Here is a 15,873-nt window from a genome sequence, read left to right as displayed (position 1 = left end):
TCTGTACAACTTCAGACTGTTTGTCTGCCTGATTCGGACTCAGACTTAAATTCTGACTTTCTCTTGGATTTGTTTCCCATACATTGGATTTAGGATTTGCTACTGGTACTTGTATCAAAACTATCTGATGAGTCAGAAATAATCGAATCATTCCAACCTCCAACTCCTTCCATGTCTGCAGGTAAAATATGATCAATATGAACAAACCTAACCTGTCCATTATCAAACATCTTTACCAAATATGTGCGAGGACCACATATCTTCACCCCTCTTCCTGGTAACCACATTAACCATTGATGGTGATGGTTCTTCACTTTCACCTTCTGATTTAATTTCACACTTCTCTCTTTTACTCTACCTCTATCATGATTCTCTTTCTGTCTTAATTGTTTCTCTTCTACGGACTGTGCCAAGTTTGGTTTCAACATCAAGAATCTGGTTCGTGGCTGTCATTTGAGAAACAACTCTGCTGGTGTTCTACCAGTAGTTGTATGAGGAGTATTACAACAAGTAATTAGAAAATTAGCCTAGTTGTAGTCCAATGATAACTGTCATTTCCTTGGATTTAGATCTGCTTGATGAGGGTATATTTTACAATTTGTACAATGCGCTCTGCTGCACCATTTGAAGCAGGGTCGTACGGTGGAACCTTGTTATGCTTCACACCATTTTTGCTCGTGAACTGTACAAATTCTTCTGAACAAAATTGTGGTCCATTATCAGAAACAATTTCTTCTGGGAGGCCAAATGAAGAAAATAATCTTCGCAAAATGTCTAATGTTTTACTTGTTATTATTTTCCGCATTGGAAACACCTCGAGCCACTTCGAATGGCTATCAATCACAATGAACAATTGCTATACTTCTAGCTCAGCAAAATCGATATGTAACCTTTGCCAGACCCTGGGAGGCCATTTCCATGGCTGTAATAGTACCGATGGTGGCTTCTTGCTTACCGATTGACATGTTGTACACTGACTAACTATGTACTCTATATCTTTATCTAGATCTGGCCACCATAAGTAACTGCATGCAAAACTCTTAGTCACATTCCTAGGTGCTGGTCATGAAGGTCTCCTAATAATTTGGACCTGAATTTATTTGGTATAACCACTCTTGCACCCACATGATACAATCTTTATCCACTGATAATTCATTCCTACGAATGAAGAATGGATGTGTATCTTTGTCTGTTACCTGGTTTGGCCATCCATTTGCAATATACTCATACACCTTTGACATCACTGGGTCACGTTTGGTTGCTCTACCAATCTCTTCACCTGTGACTGGCAGTTCATCAATGTATGAAAAATAAAACACTTCTTCCCTATCGGGTGTAACTTGTGATGGGGAAGACAATCTAGACATAGCATCAGCATTACTGTGATCAGCTGATTGTCTGTATTCAATATCATATGTATATGCTGACAAAATCAAAGCTCATCTCTGCATTCGGGCTGCAGCTAATGTTGGAACTGGGGACTTTGGATGGAGGATTGCTGTCGGGGGCTTATGGTCCGTAAAGATGGTAAACTTATGACCATACAAGTATTTGTAGAACTTCTTGACTCCAAAAATTAATGCTAAAGCTTCCCTTTCGATTTGCACATATTTACGCTCACTGGCACTGAGAGTGCGTGAAGCAAAAGCAATTGGTCTCTCCTCCCCACTATGTAGCACTTGAGAGATCACTGCCCCAACTCCACATGGAGAGGAGTCACATGCTAGCTTAATCTCCTTAAATATGTCATAGTGAACTAACATGGTGCTCTCTACCAATTTGCTTTTACACTCCTTGAATGCTGCGTCGCATTCTTCTGACCACTTCCAATGGACCTGTTTTTTTTCAAACAGTTCATTCAGTGGATGTAATACTGTAGCCAAATTTGGTAGGAACTTCCCATAATAGTTCAAAAGATCCAAAAATGATCGAAGTTCAGTGACATTCTTGGGAGTGGGTGCATTTCTGATAGCATCCAGTTTTCCCTTGATTGGATGTAAACCATCTTTGTCTACTCTGTGCCCTAAGTACGCCACTGAGTTTTGAAATAACTCTCACTTGTGAGCAGTCACTTGTACTCTGTGCTTCTCTAGCCGTTTGAGCACTTCATTCAATATGTTATTATGCATTTGGCTATTTGATGCTGTACGTAGTATATCATCTAATTAACATACTGGCCCTTCAATACCTTGTAAAATGTGGTTCATTACCCCTTGGAATATGGCAGGGGCAGAAGACACTCCAAATGGTAGCCTATTAAATTGATATAGGCCTAGAAGAGTATTTATAGTGAAACATGACTTGGATTCCTCATCTAGTTCCAGTTGTAAGTAGGCATTTGTAAGATCTGACCACCTGCAAGCATTGCGAACAAATCTTCTACATTTGGCAATTTATTGGGGAAACTACCCTCTAGAACCTTGTTTACAGTGACTTTATAATCACCACACAACCTTACCTTATCATGGGACTTAGGTACAACAATGGGTGTAGCCCAATTACATCGATCTATCTTAGAGATAATGTTCTCAGTCTCTAGTCTTTTGATTTCTTGCTCAACTTTCTCCTGGAGTGTAAACTGGTCCTTCTGTACCCTGACACTCGCCTTGAAGCCTTGGATCGGGCTGCCTGTTTCACAGAACATCTTTGGCTACTTCTTGATGACATCATCCTTTAATGTAAATCTCGTTTCAACACGAAAAATCTCACTCCAATCCAGCTTCAGTGATCCCAACCAATTTCTCCCTAGTAAGGCAGGCTTGTCTCCTGCCACTACTAAGAGAGGCAAGCTCGGAAATCGATCCTTGTATTTCACCGGTACAGTGATACACAGCAATGTTCGCTCCCAAGTAGCCTCGCAGCTCTATCTTTGATTTCTCCAATGGGAAATCACGCAATTTGTCAAGATGTAGCGATTCCTGCAACATCTACGTGGATGATACTTTTCGAATCACTGTTAGATACCCTCGTGCTCCTGATGACGTGTATCTCTTCATCCTAGAGCTTTTCTTCCATGCTATGTAGTCTCTGGGGATTTCTACTTATAGCCTTGAAAGTTGATTTACCCTTCAGTCGGCATGCCTTCGCAAGATGCCCAGTTTTCCTGCAGAAGAAACACTCTGCCTTCGCATATGGACAACTTTGAGCAATGTGTTGCCCCAGGCACCGATAGCACGACAGTGTCTGAGGCCTTGGGGCCAATTGCCTTTTACTTTTAACCTACTAAGAGAGACAAGCTCTGAAATTGATCCTTGTATTTCACCGGTACGGTGATACGACCTACCACAGGAATGTTTTTAGCTTTTTTTAAATCCTACAATGTATTCACTGATACTTTCGGCTGTTAACTGATCTCGTATTCTGAAATGATAACTTTCAGCAATTTCCAGGGGCTCAGGACTGTAGTGCTGTTCTCTGCTTAAGTGATGTGCCCTTTGGCTTGACAGGCACAAGCACATTTTTCAGGGTTTCATGCACCTTGGGCCCTGCTTCAGTTAAAAAAATAGCCCATTTTCTTTCCAACACCACCCGGTTACGGTTTTCATCATTGTGGACTTCGATGATATTACTCACAGTGAAAAGCATTTCTAGCTGCTCCACATATGCTCCAAAACTTTCACAGTGACGTTGAAACTCCCCCAAGTGCCCCATTATTCCCATAGGCACAGCCATCTGGACTCTGGCAGTCCAGCCAAGTGTGCTTGTAATGTACCTCGGATTTTTAGCTGTTGATCAAAACAAAGAAGCCCTCAAAGTCTCTCTGTTGGTTAGCTGATTCATCCACCTACAAAAATTTCAGCTAGGTTATCCAGAAATCCCATTTTCGTCACCAATGTGATATCTTATGTACGACCTCACAAACACACAAAGGCTCTAAGATGGCTGATAACTTCAGGAACCTGTCAGGTGACCTGTTCCCTCTTTGTGAAAACAGCAATGACTGCATTACCACAGTAGTTCACTGGGTGAAGCTATATATATATATATATATATTACACAGGGGGAGTTCGCCCTGATGTCCTGGCCAATATTTATCCTTGTACCCACAGGACAAACAGATTATCTGGGTCATTATCACAGTTATGTTTGTGGGCGCTTACTATGTGCACGATGGCTGCTGCGTTTCCTTCATTACAGCAGTGACTACCAAAGTACTTAATTGGCTGTAAAGGCGCTTTTGGACATCCCAAGGTCGTGAAAGGAACTACATAAATGTAAGTTCGCTCCTTTTATCCCTCATTTCTTTAGTTCTCTCTGCCACATAAAGCTCCTCTGTTCTCAGATCTGGCAGAGAATCCCTTCCAATGGAATCCCTTCCACTTTGAATTGGCTGTGGGGAGGTGAGCGAGGGAGGCCTGGAGCTGAGGGCGTTTGACATTCCCTTCTGTCCCATGCTCACTCTGTGCAAAGTACAGTCTCTGCTCATTCCCCCTTCCCCAATCCCCCAGGCCCCGATCACCAAATGCCTTGTGTGCAATCGCAAGCTCCGCTGGCCTGTGACACTCGACTTTGAAACTGGCTTTCATCACTCACTTGTAATTAAACCCTGGGAAACTCTCAGGTTTGAACAAGCAGTAAAATTCCTGTGTAAATCGAAGGCGCACACGGAGACTCTAAACCAAAAGTATTCTGTTCAAGCCTCGACGAACTAACTGGACTGTGGGTAACTATACTGGGCCATAGAGCCCAGAGTGATCCCCGGTCTGAGAGAGTTAGCTGGCATCATCGGGGAGATGGTAGCAGTGGCTAAAAATTCCCCAGACCATCTGGATAAGGGAAGGGAGGGAAAACAATTGGTGTTCCTTTTCATGATTGCTATTTATTGACCCCCCCCCCCCAGCCAGACATTGTGCCTGTGTGGCCATCACGTGAGGACAGGATAGGGCTCAGCTCCACACTGATAATCCAGTGCACGACTGAGGGAGTGCCGCACTGTCTGAGGAGCAGTACTGAGGGAGCGCCGCACTGTCTGAGGAGCAGTACTGAGGGAGTGCAGCACTGTCGGAGGGAGCGCTGCACTGTCAGAGAGGCAGTGCTGAGGGAGTGCCGCACTGTCTGAGGGGCAGTACTGAGGGAGTGCAGCACTGTTGGAGGGAGCAGTACTGAGAAGTGCCGCACTGTCAGAGAGGCAGTGCTGAGGGAGTGCTGCACTGTTGGAGGGAGCAGTACTGAGGGAGCGTCGCACTGTCAGAGAGTCAGTACTGAGGGAGTGTTGCACTGTCGGAGGGGCAGTACTGAGGGAGCGCTGCCCTGTCAGAGGGTTAGTACTGAGGGAGTGTTGCACTGTCGGAGGGGCAGTACTGAGGGAGTGTTGCACTGTCGGAGGGGCAGTACTGATGGAGCACTGCACTGTTAGAGGTGCCATCTTTCAGATGAGACATTAAACTGAGGCCCCGTCTGCTCTCTCAGATGGATGTAAAAGATCCCACTATTTCGAAGAGGAGCAGTGGAGTTATCCCCGGTGTCCTGGGGCCAATATTTATCTCTTTACCAACATCACAAACAGATTAACTGGTCATTATCACATTGCTGTTTCTGGGGGCTTGCTGTGCGCAAGTTGGCTGCTGCGTTTCTTCATTACAACAGTGACCACACTCCAAAAGTATTTAATTGGTTGTAAAGCACTTTAGAATGTCTTAAGGATGTGAAAGGCGCTATATAAATCCGAGTCTTTCTTTCTTTGACTGTGATGCACCCCATGGTGGGCTGGGCTGGCAGTGCATCTTCTAAAAGCTGACGCATTGAAGAATGATGCCTTGGGCAAGGAACTGGAGGGTTACCTGTGATGCTGGAACTGGCCTCAATCAGGAGAGCAGTGGATAATTTTTTTTTTTAAACAAAGCACAAAACCTTGAACTGGGAAAGGGTTAAAACAGAGAGAAATAGTAATGGAGCAATAAGTTTCTAAATCAAAGGGAACAGTGTGATATTAATGAGGGTTGGCCTTTTATCCCAAGGTCCAGGTTTAGTACAGGGCTTAGACACTCAGACAGAGGGGAGACCGGGCTATTGAGCCAGTTGTTGCATTTTTAATATTTTAATCCCTTCCCAGCATCGTTCTCATTGCGCGATATTAACCCTTCGAGTGCCAAATGCATCTCGCCAATTTAGAAATGTGTCTCATTCTATCAGTGGGTTTAACTTACTGATGGCGTCTTGCTATCAATAATCTCAACCCCCTCTCCCCACGCCCCCGAAAACTTACATTTATATAGCCTCTTTAACGTAGTAAAATGTCCCGAGTTGCGTCAAATCACAATGAAGTGAAGAATATTTTAGTCTTTGTTTGTCAACCCACAACGTAACGATGTAAACTGTGCCACCCCCAGACGCTATCAGCAACGTTACAATCAGCAGGAGCCTGGGCTTGACTGTTGTACGGTCATACCTAATCCGCTGTCAAATGAGAAAGGAATAATTTCACCGGTTAAGCTTGAAATAACTTTACATTCATCAGCTCACTATTGCGTCTTGCCGGAATCAATGTTGCAATTAGCTAACTGGCTAGATGCAACATTGATTCCGGCTGGTATTAAAGGGACGGCTGCAAGTTCTCGTACTCAGAGAGCCGGATTAATGCAGGGGGTTGCCAGACAGGTCAAGTTGGACGAGAGGCAGCAGGTGTAAACCCACCGACACCCACATAGAATCATAGAGCACAGAAAGAGGCCATTGGGCCTATCGTGCCTGTGCCAGCTCTTTGAAAGAGCGATCCTGTGGAATTCTCTACCACAGAAAATTGTTCGTTAGATATATTCAAAAGGGAGTTAAATGTGGCCCTTACGGCTAAAGGGAGCAAAGGGGTATGGAGAGAAAGCAGGAAAGGGGTACTGAAGTTGGATGATCAGCCATGATCATATTGAATGGTGGTGCAGGCTCGATGGGCCGAATGGCCTGCTCCTGCACCTATTTTCTATGTTTCTATCCAATTAGTCCCACTCCCTCCTGCGCTTTCCCCATAGCCCTGCAAAATGTTTTTCCTTTTCAATCAAGTATTTATCAAATTCCCCTTTGAACTTTACTATTGAATCTGCTTCCACCACTCTTTCAGGCAGAGCGTTCCAGATCACAACTCGCTGCGTAAAAGAAATTATCTTTTTCTAGTGGCTTTAAATCTGTGTCCTCTGGTTACCGACCCTCCTGTCACTGGAAACTGTTTCTCCTTATTTACTCTATCAGAGCCCCTCAGAATCCATGTGCAGTTTGGTGGTGGGGTAGTGTGAGAGACACTGAGGGAGCAGTACTGAGGGAGCGCTGCACTGTCGGAGGTGCAGTACTGAGGGAGTGCTGCACTGTAGGAGGGGCAGTACTGAGTGAGCGCCGCACTGTCGGAGGGGCAGTACTGAAGGAGTGCCGCACTGTCGGAGGGGCAGTACTGAGGGAGCGCTGCACTGTCAGAGGGGCAGTACTGAGGGAGTGCCGCACTGTCGGAGGGGCAGTGCTGAGGGAGCGCTGCACTGTCGGAGGGGCAGTGCTGAGGGAGCGCTGCACTGTCGGAGGGGCAGTGCTGAGGGAGCGCTGCACTGTCCAAGGGCCCCTCAGAATCCATGTGCAGTTTGCGGGTGGGGTATTGTGAGAGAAGCTTACAATCCCAAAGCAAGCTGAGGTAAGACACCTGATGGTGCCCTGACGACACGTGAAGCTTGACACCATAATAGGAAGATTGGAACAGGAGGAGGCCATTCAGCCCCTCGAGCCTGTTCCATTATTAAATTACATCATAGCCGATCTGCATCTCAACTCCATCCATCCACCTTGGTTCCCTAAACCTTGCCGAACAAAAATTAATAATAAAAATACTTGCATTTTTATAGCGCCTTTCACAACCACCGGACATCTCAAAGCGCTTTACAGTCAATGAAGTACTTTTGGAATGTAGTCACTGTTGTAATGCAGGAAATGTGGCAGCAAACAGCAATGTGATTATGACCAGATAATCTGTTTTTTTAGTGATATTGGTTGAGGGATAAATATTGGCCCCAGACACCAGGGAGAACTCCCCTGCTCTTCTTTGACATAGTGCCATGGGATCTTTTACGTCCACCTGAGTGCAGATGAGGCCTCAGTTTAACATCTCATCCAAAAGACGGCACCTCCAACAGTGCGGCACTCACTCAGTCCTGCCCCTCCGACAGTGCGGCGCTCCCTCAGTACGGCCCCTCCGACAGTGCGGCGCTCTCTCAGTACGGCCCCCTCCGACAGTGCGGCGCTCCCTCAGTACGGCCCCTCCGACAGTGCGGCGCTCCCTCAGTATGGCCCCTCCGACAGTGCGGCGCTCCCTCAGTACAGCCCCTCCGACAGTGCGGCGCTCCCTCAGTACGGCCCCTCCGACAGTGCGGCACTCCCTCAGTACGGCCCCTCCGACAGTGCAGCTCTCTCTCAGTACTGCCCCTCCGACAGTGCGGCGCTCCCTCAGTACTGCCCCTCCGACAGTGCAGTGCTCCCTCAGTACGGCCCCTCCGACAGTGCGGCACTCCCTCAGTACGGCCCCTCCGACAGTGCAGAGCCACAGCTGACATAGCTGGTCTGCTGGGTTGCTGGGTTGAATCCTTGCTTACCTGCACCTTGGTTTCCTTCCTGCTGACTTCTTCACCCTCTCCAGCTTTGGTACAGGCCACCAATAGGTTAAAATACCTCGAGTCTTCCCGAAGGCTCAAAGGATTGCTCCCCCCTCTATTCTGCCACTTTCCTTTAATTGTCTACATCCCTTTAAACTTCACCCCCCCCCCTCCCCTCTGCAATTTTCTCACAATTCTCTGCACCCAAGAGATATAAATAATTATGATATAGACCTGTCCATAAAAGATTGGGTGGAAAAAACAGTCATTGTTTTGGGTCACCAATAACACGGTCTCAAATTTTGGGTGTAAACTGCACTGATGTAGAAAAATGTAGGCTAATGAATCGTAAGATATAAGAGTATAAGAACTAGGAGCAGGAGTCGGCCATTCGGCCCCTCGAGCCTGCTCCGCCATTCAATGAGATCACGGCTGAACATCGATCTCAACTCCACTTTCATGCACTGTCCCCATATCCCTTGATTCCCTTAATATCACAGAATGGTTACAACACAGAAGCAGGCCATTCGGCCCCTCGAACCCTGCCAGCTCTCGGCAAATCTCTGTCTTTCAGTTACTTATCCAATTCCCTTTTGAAAGCAAAGGTCATTGAGTCAAAGGACATATGAACAAAGAGAAGGCTGAGGGGTGACCTAATTAAGTCTTTAAGATTAGGAGTGCGTTTGTTAGGGTCAACGTAGAGAAGATTTTTCCACTTGTGAGAGAGACCAGAACTAGGGGCCATCAATATAAGACAGTCACTGATAAATCCAACGGGGAATTCAGGAGAAACTTCTTTACCCAGAGAGCGGTGAGAATGTGGAACTCACTGCCACGGGAGGGGTTGAGGCGAATTGTATCGATGTATTTAAGGGGAGGCTGGATAAACACATGAGGGAGAAGGGAATAGAGGGTTATGCTGATAGATTTAGATGAGGAAAGACGGGAGGAGGTTCGAGTGGAGCATAAACCCCGGCACAGACCGGAGTTCTGTGCTGTAAATATGATATAATTATATGAACAGGAGTCAGCCAGTCAGCTCAAACAGGTCATAACAATGGCTGGAATGGAAAGTTCACAATAGTGGAAAGTCAGGGTTAAGGTGTATTGTTAGTGTGGAGCACTGTAAAGTGGCTGTGGTACATCTGGCCATGAAGTACAGACTGTATCAACACTCCCCTCACCTTGACAAAGGCCAAAAATAAATACTAAACCCCCCCCCACACACACAAACTAAATGTAAGTTAGAAGATATTTAGTTAAAGTTCGAGCTGCCCAAACTCGAGACAGTACTGTGTTCCTCCCCTCCCCGCCGAGGCCCCAATAACCACGTGGAAGGCCTGGTCTGTAATCTCCAATGTGAACATGATTAAGTGAAAAGTCTTGGCAAAAGCTAACGGGCTTAAAATGAATGCATCAGGTAGAGTAAATAAATAAAATTGAATTCATTGTTTGTGGAAAGGAACGGATTTCGATCAATTTTTTTGCAAGTCCAATTTCTCAAGTGATGTGGAAATTAAGTTGAAAACGTGCAACGAATTTTTAATCATAGAAAACAGAAGCAAGGTCCTATTGGGTGATAAATTCATGAAAATGCCTATTTATATAAATAAAATCCTTGTTCCTAACTCCCCTTGCCCCCCCCACCCCCCCCCTCTCACCCCAACTTACTTCCCAGAAGCTGACTCTTGCTGGGATGTATTTCCCCAGGAGACACCTGCCCTCGCAGTATCTCACTCAACTGGTCGGTCTCAAAGTGCGATCCCGATGAGTGTCAGCACCGGGTTGACTGGACATACTTGGTCATAGACAAGCCCAGTTCTAACCTCACAGTGGGGGTCACTGGACACTGGTCAGGACCAGGAACCTTGATTAGCCCTGCAGTCACCCATGGAGAGCTGCAAACATTTGTTCCCAAGATGTGACCCATACGGCAAGGTCACTTGTGGTACAACAACAACTTGCATTTATATAGCCCCTTGAACGTAGTAAAACGTCCCAAGGCGCTTCACGGGAGCGTTATCAAACAAAATAAGGAGACACGAGGACAGGTGACCAAAAGCTTGGTCAAACAGGTAGGTTTTAAGGAACAACTTAAAGGAGGGGAGAGGTTTAGGGAGGGAGTTCCAGAGCTTAGGGCCCAGGCAACTTCAGGCACGGCCACCGGTGGTGGAGCGATTATAAATCAGGGATGCGCAAGTGGACAGAATTAGAGGAGCCCAGAGATCTCGGGGGGTTGCAGAGCTGGTGGAGGACACAGAGATAGGAAGGGGCAAAGTCATGGAGGGATTTGAACACGAGGACCAGGAGCCAATGTAAGGTCAATGAGCATAGGGATGATGGGCGAGCAGAACACGGAGCAGCAGAGAATCCCAGCCCCAGTGATGGTCCTTTCCCTCCAGGTCCCATCAATGAGCCAGGCTGGTCGCTCGGCAGGGTGCCTGGTAAGCAGAGATCTATTTTGTCTCAGAGTGATTGATGTGTGAAGTCAATTGGTCACCAAGCCCCCCTTTCATCATAGGTGGTCCCTCGTATCGAGGATGGCTAGCTTCCACACCAACGGGGCTTGGCAGAGCGAGGTCTTGGTCCAGTGGCAAGGGTTAACCAAGACGACTGGAGACCAGCTCTGCTGCACAGACCTAGTGCGCGCACATATCGCACAGTGTGGGCTGGGCCTGTGCTGCCCCTGGGTCCTCGCCTCTCCTGGGCCCCGAACTCACATCTCTCCTGGGACCCGATCACGTCGCTCCTTTAAAAGGAAGTTGGATGTAGAAATATGAGCAATTCGGTTTTAATATCAGTGTGGTGATAGGTTGCAGGCACACCGCCAATCAAAATATTATCCAGATTCACCACTTTCCTCTCATGAAGGGAGAGAGTGGATTTACATTGTGAACAAGGTTTTAAACACGAGTCTTCAGCCTATATTAACGGAGTAGCACCAGACAGATGCACAGTAAACTACGGGGTACTGATATGACTCCTCGCACACCAAGTTCCCTCCCTCAGCGAGGGAGGGAGGGTGATGGGAGGGGGAGAAGGACACCAAGGGCAACCTCACTTCCTCGGAGGTGGGAGAAGGCAGAATCAATAATAAACTTCCTGTTGATTAACAATCTCCACTAACTAAGCTAAAATACACAAGAACATAGGAACAGGAGGAGGCCATTCGGCCCCTCGAACCTGTTCTGCCATTCGATGAGATCATGGCTGATCTGTATCCTAACTCCATCCACCTGGCTTGCTTCCACATCCTTTTATATCCTTGTCTAGCAAAAATCTATCAATCTCAGATTTAAAATTATTAATTGAACTCGCATCTTCTGCCAGGTCATCGGCCTGCCTGTGCCTCATACTCAGGAATGGAGCCTGTTCAACTGATAATAGAATTTCAGGGATGCGACAGTCCTTCACGCCCAACAAGCTGCCCTTCTCTTCCAGAGAACGAATCTCACCTGGCTCGCTGCTCATCACATTGTCAGTACCTTCCTTTAAAGATCATAAGAATTAGGAGCAGGAGTCGGCCATTCGGCCCCTCGAGCCTGCTCCACCATTCAATATCATGGCTGATCCTCTACCTCAACTCCACTTTCCCGCCCGATCCCCATATCCCTTTATTCCCCTAGAGTCCAAAGATCTACCGATCTCAGCCATGAATATACTCAAAGACTGAGCCTCTACAGCCCTCTGGGGCAGAGAATTCCAAAGATTCACCACCCTCTGAGTGAAGAAATTCCTCCTCATCTCAGTCCTAAATGGTTGACCCCTTATCCTGAGACTGTGACCCCTGGTTCTAGACTCCCCAGCCCCGGGGGAAACATCCTCCCTGCATCTACCCTGTCAAACCCTGTAAGAATTTTGTATGTTTCAATGAGATCACCTCTCATTGTTCTAAACTCTAGAGAATACAGGCCTAGTCTACTCAATCTCTCCTCATAGGACAATCCCCCCATCCCAGGAATCAGTCTGGTGAACCTTCGTTGCACTCCCTCAATGGCAGGTATTTCCAGCTAATATAGGCCTAGTCCCTTCAGAAAGGCACTTAATTGTCTCTTGAATCTATTTGTACTTGCACCCTTCAGTGAGCCCTCCCGAGAACTCAAAGCTTGGGAGGAATTAAAGGTGGCTACACTGACCCAGAGGCTTAACTTGCCTTCTGAGAACAGAATGACGCAAAGGGCCGGGGAGACACAGGCCCGAGGGTTGAGGTTCGAGTCACCTCTCGTGGGCAACTCTTCGGCATCATGACTTCAACACTGCTGTTTAATTCAGCGGCTTAGGGATTATCAGCCGCTATCATTATAATGGACTTAAAATAATACTTTCGGAATACAGATTACAGGGTCTTACAGCAGCAAAGAAAGCAGCATTGTAGCTATGGCGTGCAGAGTTTCAGTCGGAAGCTGCCCCAGTGACCCAGTGGTTGAAGATGTGGTACAGCACCACAGACACAAAGAAAGTGCCTGGCTTGTTTGCTCGTGGCTACTTAGTTGATATCAGGTCATGGGCCAGTTGGGACCCATCAATTGGCCTCAAAAGCCCGAGAGGGAGGAACATAATTACCTTCTGAGCTCAACATAGAGTCCAACAATTTCAGACCATAACCTCTCCCCAGATTTTGCTGCTTTCCCTCCTTTCTTAATTGCAAGCACCCTGCCCCCTCTACCCGCCCCGATCTTATGTAATTTTTTCTCTGTCTGTTTCCCATGGCAGCTGGTAATTATCCCGCCATTCACACCCTATCTAGTCTCATCTTTTTCTAACTCCGGCCATTACGATCTCAAGTCGGCCCATCGTCCCTTTTGTCTCTCGAATCTCTCCTGCCTCCCCCCCCTCCCCGCCATCACCGACCTTCCCTTTTGTTCTGCCCTCCCCTCCCGCTTTCAGTGCTCCTTAACAATCTGTTCAACTCGAACATTCGCCAGTTCCGACCCGAAACATTAACTCTCTTTTGTCTCTCCGCAGACGCTGCCTGACCCGCTGAGATTTCCGGCACATTCTGTTTTTAGTTATCCAGCCTAATCTTACTTTCCAGCTCTCAGTCCGTAGCCCTGTAGGTTACAGCACTTCAAGTGCACATCCAAGCACTTTTTAAGTGTGGTGAGGGTTTCTGCCTCTACCACCCTTTCAGGCAGTGAGTTCCAGACCCCCACCACCCTCTGGGTGAAAACATTTCCCCTCAAATCCCCTCTTAACCTCCTACCAATTACTTTAAATCTATGCCCCCTGGTTGACCCCTCTGCTAAGGGAAATAGGTCCATCCTATCCACTCTATCCAGGCCCCACATAATTTTATGCACCTCAATCAGGTCTCCCCTCAGCCTCCTCTGTTCCAAAGAAAACAATCCCAGCCTATCCAATCTTTCCTCATAGCTAAAATTCTCCAGTCCAGGCAATATCCTCGTAAATCTCCTCTGTACCCTCTCTAGTGCGATGTGGTGATCAGAACTGCATGCAGTACTCTAGCTGTGGCTTAACTAGTGTTTTATACAGTTCACGCATAACCTTCCTGCTCTTGTATTCTATGCCCCGGCTAATAAAGGCAAGTATTCCGTATGCCTTCTTAACCACCTTATCGACCTGGCCTGTTACCTTCAGGGATCTGTGGACATGCACTCCTAGGTCCCTCTGTTCCTCCACACCTCTCAGTGTCCGACTATTTAATGTGTATTCCTTGCCTTGTTAGCCCATCCCAAAACGCATTACCTCACACTTCTCCGGATTGAATTCCATTTGCCACTGTTCTGCCCACTGACCAGTTCATGAAGGGTTTTGATAGAGTAAATAAGGAGAAACATTTTCCAGAAGCAGAATGGTCAGTAAGCAGAGGACAGAGATTTAAGGTGATTGGCAAAAGAACCAGAAGCGACTTGAGGAAAAAAAATTCACGCAACGAGTTGTTATGATATGGAATGCACCCCTTGAACGGGCAGTGGAAGTAGATTCAATATAACTTTCAAAAGGAAATTGGATAAATACTTAAAGTGGAAACATTTATAGGGCTATGGGGAAACAATAGGGGGTGGGTGGGACTAATTGGATCGCTCTGTCACAGAGCCGGCACAGGTACGATGGGCCGAATGGCCTCCTTCTGTGCTGTATCATTGTATGATAATTACCCAGAGTTTCTACTGCTGACCACAATACCCTGACACCTGCCCGAACGTGTGTGTGTGTGTGAACATTGGATGAGGAAGGGAAAATGCTCAGCTTTGGGACACGTACGAGGAGAGTCTCTGCTTTGGGCACAACCGGTGATCCAGGAGCAAAAAGCGCCCAAAGTTGCATCAATTTAAGAATATTTTTTTTCTTGAGTTGTCACTCAAATTCATTTGTTAAATCTGCCAGGAGCCAGAACGATCGTCGGGCAGTGTTCTACATTCCGTGATATATTTAAGATTGGTAACTCGGTGGGTTTATCACAGAATAGTAAACATTTTCAATCAGTGGCCATTCCCCACCTGTGAGTAACCTGGTTTTAAATGACTGAAAATGACTTTTTGCTAGTTATATTCAGTGTCAGCTGTGGCTCAGCACTCTTGCCTCTAAGTGAGAAGGTTGTGGGTTCAAGTCCCACTCCAGGGACTTGAGCACAAAATCTAAGCTGACACTCCCAGTGCAGTACTGAGGGAGCGCCGCACTGTCGGAGGGGCAATACTGAGGGAGTACTGCACTGTGGGAGGGGCAGTGCTGAGGGAGCGCCGCACTGTCGGAGGGGCAGTACTGAGGGAGTACCACACAGTCCGAGGGTGCAGTACTGAGGGAGTGCCGCACTGTCGGAAGTGCTGTCTTTCGGATGAGACGATAAACTGAGGCCCCATCTGCTCTCTTAGGTGGACATAAAAGATACCATGACACTATTTCGAAGAAGAGCAGGGGAGTTATCCCCAGTGCCTGGCCAATATTTATCCCTCAACCAACATCACTAAAACAGATGATCTGGTCATTATCACATTACTGTGTGTGGGAGCTTGCTGTGCACAAATTGGCCGCCGCGTTTCTCACATTACAACAGTGACTACACTCCAAAAGTACTTCATTTGCTGCAAAGCATGTTGGAATATCCTGAGGTCATGGCTGGTGCTATATAAATGAAGTATTTCTTTCATTCTGTCCTTATTGCATAATATTTTGATTGTATGTATAGTTAAATAGCAAAACTTACAGCATTTTGGGAAGCAGAGAGAGAGTTGTTTGGAGCTGAGGAGGTTTCCTGCAAATCAGGCCAAGGAGCTGGGAGATGCAACACTGAGGAGTTGCAGCGCCACCACTGGCAATGTGATGTAATTACAGTGTGACATGTTTACATCGGCTG

Source organism: Pristiophorus japonicus, chromosome 11 (genome assembly GCF_044704955.1).
Source record: "Pristiophorus japonicus isolate sPriJap1 chromosome 11, sPriJap1.hap1, whole genome shotgun sequence".
Taxonomy (NCBI): domain Eukaryota; kingdom Metazoa; phylum Chordata; class Chondrichthyes; family Pristiophoridae; genus Pristiophorus; species Pristiophorus japonicus.
The sequence above is the reverse complement of the archived record's forward strand: the minus strand, read 5'-3'. Positions refer to the sequence as shown.